This window comes from Zingiber officinale, chromosome 2A (genome assembly GCF_018446385.1).
Source record: "Zingiber officinale cultivar Zhangliang chromosome 2A, Zo_v1.1, whole genome shotgun sequence".
NCBI lineage: Eukaryota > Viridiplantae > Streptophyta > Magnoliopsida > Zingiberales > Zingiberaceae > Zingiber > Zingiber officinale.
Window position 1 is genome coordinate 167,965,998 of NC_055988.1, and position 7,539 is coordinate 167,973,536.

Here is a 7,539-nt window from a genome sequence, read left to right on the forward strand (position 1 = left end):
AAAGAACAATCAAATCACAAGGAAAAAAAACAAAGAAACACTATATCGAAAACAAATTCGAAACACTAGAATCGTATGCCTCTTGTATTTAGTATTATTTCCAAAAATAACTAGTATGATGCGGAAAGAAAAATTACTAGTTATACCTTTTAGAAAGACCTCTTGATCTTCTACCGTATTCCTCTTCTAACCTCGGACGTTGTGTGGGCAACGATCTTCCGAGATGAGAACCACCAAGCACCTTCTTCTTCCTTACAAGTTTCGACCATCAAAACTTCTCCTAGGATGAAGAGGTTCAGCCACCACCACCATGCTCCAAGGGATGCTAGAAAAGAGGCTTCTTTTCTCTCCTTCTTCTCCTTCTTAGATCCGGCCACCAAAGCTATCTCCACCATGAAAAGGTTTCGGCCACACAAAGGAGAGGAGAGGAAAGAAAGGGCCGGCCACACCCAAGGAGAAAAGAGAGGAAAAATAGAATAGAGTCGTTCACCTTGAAGCCTCCTCTACTCCCTCTTTTATAATCCTTGGTCTTGGCAAATAAGAAAAATTTAATAAAAACTTTCATAATTCTTTTGCCATTGAAAAGGAAAATTTATTTAATTAAAATAATTTTCTCTTTTCAAATTATAATGGCCGGCCACTCTTCTCCCCAAAACAAGGAGAGTTTTAATTAAAACAAAAATTAAAACTTCCTAATTTGTTTCTAGAAATTTATAAAAATTTCTCCAATAATTTTAATCCCTTCATGATTGGTTAATAAAAAGAAATTTTATAAATTAAAATCTTTCTTTTAAACATGTGGATAATTTCCAAAAAGAAAAGTTATCTCTAAAAATTAAAATCTCCTTTCAATCTACAAATAAGGAAAGATATTAAATCTTTTCTTAATCTTTTGTAGAAACTAATAAAAGAGAATTTTTAATTTTTAAACTTTCTTTTAAATCATGAATATAATTAAAAGGAAAGTTTTTACCAAAATTAAAATCAACCTTTTAATTTACAAATAAGGAAAGAGATTTTAACTCTTCTCTTAATCTTTTGTAGAATCTTATAAAAGGAAGGATTTAAATTTTTAAACTCTCTTTTAAATTATATTATCCACATAAGAAAAATTTTAAAATTTAAAATTCCTTTTTATTTAATAGGGCCGACCACATGAATTCACCCATGAACATACCCATGGCCGACCCTAGCTTGGTCTCCAAGCTAGCTTGGCCGACCCCTATAGGATGGGTAAGAAGGTGGGTATAGGTGGGTATAGTACTCTATAATTAAGAGGCTACGATAGGGACCGAGAGGAGGAATTGGTTTTGGTCTCCCGATAAAATTAAGCATCCCGTGCTCGCCCCGAACACACAACTTAATTTTATCAATAATAATTCATTCCACTAGAGAACTATTATTGAACTACCGCACCAATCTCAAATTACATTTTGGGCTCCTTCTTATCATGAGTGTCTTAGTCTCTCTGTGTTTAAGATAACAAATGTCCACTAATTAAGTAAGTTACTGACAACTCGCTTAATTAATATCTAGCTCCAAGAGTAGTACCACTCAACTTCATCGTCATGTCGGACTAAGTCCACCTGCAGGGTTTAACATGACAATCCTTATGAGCTCCTCTTGGGGACATTCTCAACCTAGATCACTAGGACACAGTTTCCTTCTATAATCAACAACACACACTATAAGTGATATCATTTCCCAACTTATCGGGCTTATTGATTTATCGAACTAAATCTCACCCATTGATAAATTAAAGAAATAAATATCAAATATATGTGCTTGTTATTATATTAGGATTAAGAGCACACGCTTCCATAATAACTGAGGTCTTTGTTCCTTTATTAAGTCAGTATAAAAGGAACGACCTCAAATGGTCCTACTCAATACACTTTAAGTGTACTAGTGTAATTATATAGTTAAGATAAACTAATACCTAATTACACTACGACCTTCCAATGGTTTGTTCCTTTCCATCTTGGTCGTGAGCTACTGTTTATAATTTATAAGGTACTGATAACATGATCTTCTGTGTGTGACACCACACACCATGTTATCTACAATATAAATTAATTGAACAACTACATTTATCATAAATGTAGTCATTTGACCAATGTGATTCTTATTTCTAGATAAATGTTTATACCAAAAGCTAGGCTTTTAGTATACACTCTAACAAGAACAACTTTCAAGTGATCTTACTGCTACAAGCTGCTCACGAGACGATTCCAAAGTGCTGTTGCGAGACATCGACGACCCGGAGCTCTGAATCTTCAGATTACGGTATTGTCGTCGGTATAACTGTATTCTTTTTAATACTTAACTGTAATACTTGTACTCTTGTCGAGCTTATAGTTGTTGCCCACGGAAAGCGATCAAGGATCGCGGGCCTTCGAGTAGGAGTCGTCACAGGCTCCGAACGAAGTAAAATCTCTTGTCTCTCTGTGTGGTTTTTTACTTTCCGCTGCATTACTTCTCCGATAGTTGTTACGATTCCGATAATCGAACGATTATAGCCACTAGCGTCTCGATCCAACAATTGGTATCAGAGCGGGGTCGTTTTGAATTGGTGCAACCACCTTTCAAAACAAATTTTTCGCAGTTTTTTTTTCGTTTTCGGAGTCGAATTAGAATTTAGCCTTATAGCTATATTCTAATTTTTGTTTCCCTCGAATCAACTTTTGCTCGAAGTAGGTGCAACACCACTCGAGTTCATTTTTATTATTCTTTATTCCAGCACTACTAATCCAAGACTTAGTCTTGGAACATATTCTGTTGTTTTCTTTTGTTACATATTATAAATGGCCCAACAAGAGGGTTTCAGCACTGTACGTCCCCCGCTATTCTCCGGAGAGGATTTTGGCTACTGGAAGGGAAGAATGGAAACGTATCTAAAGATACAATTCGAAACGTGGATGATCATAAAGACGGGACTGAAACTGCCAATCGATGACGACGGCAAAACTACACCCTGCGAGAAGTGGGACGCTTCTCTAATAAAAAAGGTGGAAGCCGACGCCAAAGCTACCTGCACCCTCCAGTGTGGTCTTACCAAGGAAGAACTCAACAGAGTTGGCCCGTTCTCCTCTGCAAAGGAGCTCTGGGAAAAGCTCATCGAACTCCATGAAGGCACTAACGACACCAAGGTAAGTAAAAGAGATCTTTTGCTTAATAAATTATATAATCTAAAAATGCAGGAAGGAGAAACGGCGAGTTCTCTTCACGCGAGAATACAAGACGTCCTTAACTCTCTTCACGGAATTGGCCAAAAGATAGAAAATCGGGACGTAATAAGGTATGCCCTAAACTCGTTTCCAAGGAATACATTGTGGGCATCAATGGTAGATGCCTACAAAGTTTCCAAGGATTTATCTTCTTTAAAACTAGATGAACTTTTTAGTGAATTTGAACTTCATGAGCAGACTAATGCACAGCCAACCGAGAAAGGTATTGCGTTGGTTGCAGGTACAAGCCGAACCCGGGAACCGAGACCACGACGGAGAACCGAACCAGCATCGGAAGCTGAACCAGATTCTGACGATGAAGAAGGTGACATTACAACCGAGCTGGTAAACCTCGTGAAGAAGCTCTACAAGACGAAAGGATTCGACAAAAGAGATCTAAAGAAGGCAGTAAAATCAAAGGAAGGCCCACAAAATACAAAGATGAAGTTTGAAGTTACATGCTACGGGTGTAACCAAAAAGGGCACATCAAATCCAACTGCCCTAACCTGAAGGAGGTCAAAAAGCAAAGAAGGAAAAAGGTCCTTAAGACAACATGGGACGAATCTTCATCGGAGGACGAAGACGACGAACTCGACCAAACGAGTCTACTCGCATTGATGGCCCGGGACCAGATCAGCGAATCCGAGAGCGAGTCAGAAGCCGACTCCGAGCAAAGCCACGGATCTGCATCCGTTTCTGAAGGGCCAGACTCCGCTGTAAGTATCCCTAGGCTTAATAATTTAGTCAATTATTTACTTCGCAAATTAGCCAAGTCAAATTTGAAAATTAAGTCACTTTTAAAAGAAATAAACATTCTTAAAGAAGTAACTAACTCAAAATCTTTAACTGAAGATTCAACTCAAGTACAACAACTTGAGAAAGAAAATTCAAATCTGAAAAATCAGCTAAATGATTTAAAAGTCACTTTAGAAAAGTTCTCTCTGGGCTCCAAGAATTTGGATCTAATTCTTGGGACACAAAGGGCCATCTACAATAGAACTGGACTAGGATATAAAAGTAAATTTAAATCTTACTTATCCTTAATAAACAAACAAAGTAGTAAATCAGTCCAAGCATGGGTCCCCAAGTCCGAATTGATCAATCAAGTTGGACTTGGTCAATACTGGGTCCCTAAGGATCATATATACTATCTCAATAGACCATATCGAGGCCGTGATTCAGGGGGAGCTAAAAGAAAAACGATCTTGATTTAAAATTCAAAATTTAAAAGTCGAAACCTAAAATTAAAAATCAAATTCTTAAAAATTCAAAATTAAATTAAATTCGAAATTATGAAAAGTAGATGGAGGATCCAAACTAGCTGGCACCTCCAACTGAACTACCCGACAGGGTAACTGAACCTAATTTACCCGGAATGGGTAAAGCAAGAATAAATTACCCGGCAGGGTAATTAAGATTAGATTAAAAACGGGATAAGTTTAACTTGAACCACAGTACTGGTGAAGTTTTTGGATGATAGTACGTTAGGGAAGCTTGGGCATCGCATGTCTAGGAAGATATGGCTTCGACCTGGTGCATTTGGCCAAGTGGAACTGACCGAAGCTACCCTTAAATGAATCCTAACTAGTTAGACCAAGGTTTAGTATTAAGCTCAATGGGTAGGACTATTTGGAAACTTCGAAGGCATGATTACTTTAATGAGCTCCTTGTGACTAACCACAGCCCAGAAGTTTATCCAAAGAATGCTTACTTGTTGTACCCAAAGCTAAACCTGAATCTAACACAAAGTTAAATCAGATTCCTGAATTCAATAAATCATCTCACATCAATTATAGGATTCCCTGATTGAAAATTTAGATCTGGTGAGATGAATAAGTATTTAAAAATCTTTTCAAAACTATTTTCAAAATTATTCAAAACTCTTTTCAAAATTATTTAAAAATCTTTTTAATATTATTTTCAAAATTATTTAAAAAACTTTTCAAAATTATTTAAAAATCTTCTCAAAACTATTTTCAAAATTATTCAAAAAACTTTTCAAAATTTTTTAAAATTATTTTCAAAATTATTTAAAATTATTTTCAAAATTATTTAAAAATCTTTTCAAAATTATTTAAAAAACTTTTCAAAATTATTTAAAAATCTTTTCAAAACTATTTTCAAAATTATTCAAAAATCTTTTCAAAATTATTTAAAAATCTTTTCAAAATTATTTAAAAATCTTTTCAAAATTATTTAAAAATCTTTTCAAAATTATTTTCAAAATTATTCAAAAATATTTTCAAAATTATTTTCAAAATTATTCAAAAATCTTTTCAAAATTATTTAAAAATCTTTTCAAAATTATTTTTTCAAAATTATTTAAAAATCTTTTCAAAATTATTTAAAAATCTTTTCAAAACTATTTTCAAAATTATTCAAAAATCTTTTCAAAATTATTTAAAAATATTTTCAAAATTATTTAAAAATCTTTTCAAAACTATTTTCAAAATTATTCAAAAATCTTTTCAAAATTATTTAAAAATCTTTTCAAAACTATTTTCAAAATTATTTAAAAATCTTTTCAAAATTATTTAAAAATCTTTTCAAAACTATTTTCAAAATTATTCAAAAATCTTTTCAAAATTATTTAAAAATCTTTCCAAAATTATTTAAAAATCTTTTCAAAACTATTTTCAAAATTATTCAAAAATCTTTTCAAAATTATTTAAAAATCTTTTCAAAATTATTTAAAAATCTTTTCAAAATTATTCAAAAATCTTTTCAAAATTATTTAAAAAACTTTTCAAAATTATTTAAAAATCTTTTCAAAACTATTTTCAAAATTATTCAAAAAACTTTTCAAAATTTTTTAAAATTATTTTCAAAATTATTTAAAATTATTTTCAAAATTATTTAAAAATCTTTTCAAAATTATTTAAAAAACTTAAATTTCAAAATTATTTTAACTTAAATTTCAAAATTATTTAAAAAAAAAACTTAAATTTCAAAATTATTTTAAAAAACTTAAATTTCAAAATTATTTTAAAAACTTAAATTTCAAAATTATTTTAAAAAACTTAAATTTCAAAATTATTTTAAAAACTAAATTTCAAAATTATTTTAAAAACTTAAATTTCAAAATTATTTTAAAAACTAAATTTCAAAATTATTTTAAAAACTAAATTTCAAAATTATTTTAAAAACTAAATTTCAAAATTATTTTTAAAAAAAAACTAAATTTCAAAATTATTTTAAAAACTTAAATTTCAAAATTATTTTAAAAACTAAATTTCAAAATTATTTTAAAAACTAAATTTCAAAATTATTTTAAAAACTTAAATTTCAAAATTATTTTAAAAACTAAATTTCAAAATTATTTTAAAAACTAAACTTCGAAATGAAATTAAACTTCAAAATTATTTCAAAACTAAATTTCAAAAATCTTTCAAAATTTATCTCTAACAAGTTTACTTCAATTTAACTATCGTGAAATCCATTAAAACAATTCAACCACGTCCTATGTAGGAATTGGATCAATGGATGTTGGATAGTGGCTGCTCCAGACACATGACTGGAGATAAATTGAAGTTTACTAAACTCACGTACAAGAACTTAGGATCAGTTGCATTCGGTAACGAAGGTCAACTTAAGGTAATCGGAAGAGGTAATATCGAACTCAACTCCGATTTTATTATTCGAAAAGTCCTTTTAGTTGAAAATTTCAAGTTTAATTTACTAAGTATAAGCTAATTGTGTGATAGCGGATACTTAGTAACTTTTGACAAAACCAAGTGTTTAGTTAAAAACATTGAAAATCCTGAAATCTTACTTAAAGGACTTAGGATAAATAATATGTATTCAATTAATCTACCGACATCCTCAACAAAGTGTTTTTTTAACACAAGAAGAGGAAACTGATTTGTGGCACAGAAGATTGTGTCACACTCACACTAGACTCATTTCAAAAATGAGTCATAATAGTCTAGTTAGAGGTTTGCCCAAATTAAAATTGATTGAAAACTCAATCTGTAATGCTTGTCAACAAGGAAAACAAACCAAGTCAACCCATAAGTCAACCAATCTAGAAAGAACTAACACTTTACTTGAGCTCCTTCACCTTGACCTTTCTAAAAACAAAAGATGAAACCTATGAAATATTCAGTAATTTTTGCAAATTAGTAGAAAATGAAAAAGACACTAAAATTAAACGAATAAGAAGTGATCATGGGGGAGAATTTGAAAATCATAGGTTTACCCAACTTTTTAAAATAAATGGATATTAACATGAATTTTCATGTCCTAGAACCCCCCAACAAAATGGTCTAGTGGAACGTAAAAATAGAACACTACAAGAAGCCGCTAGAACCA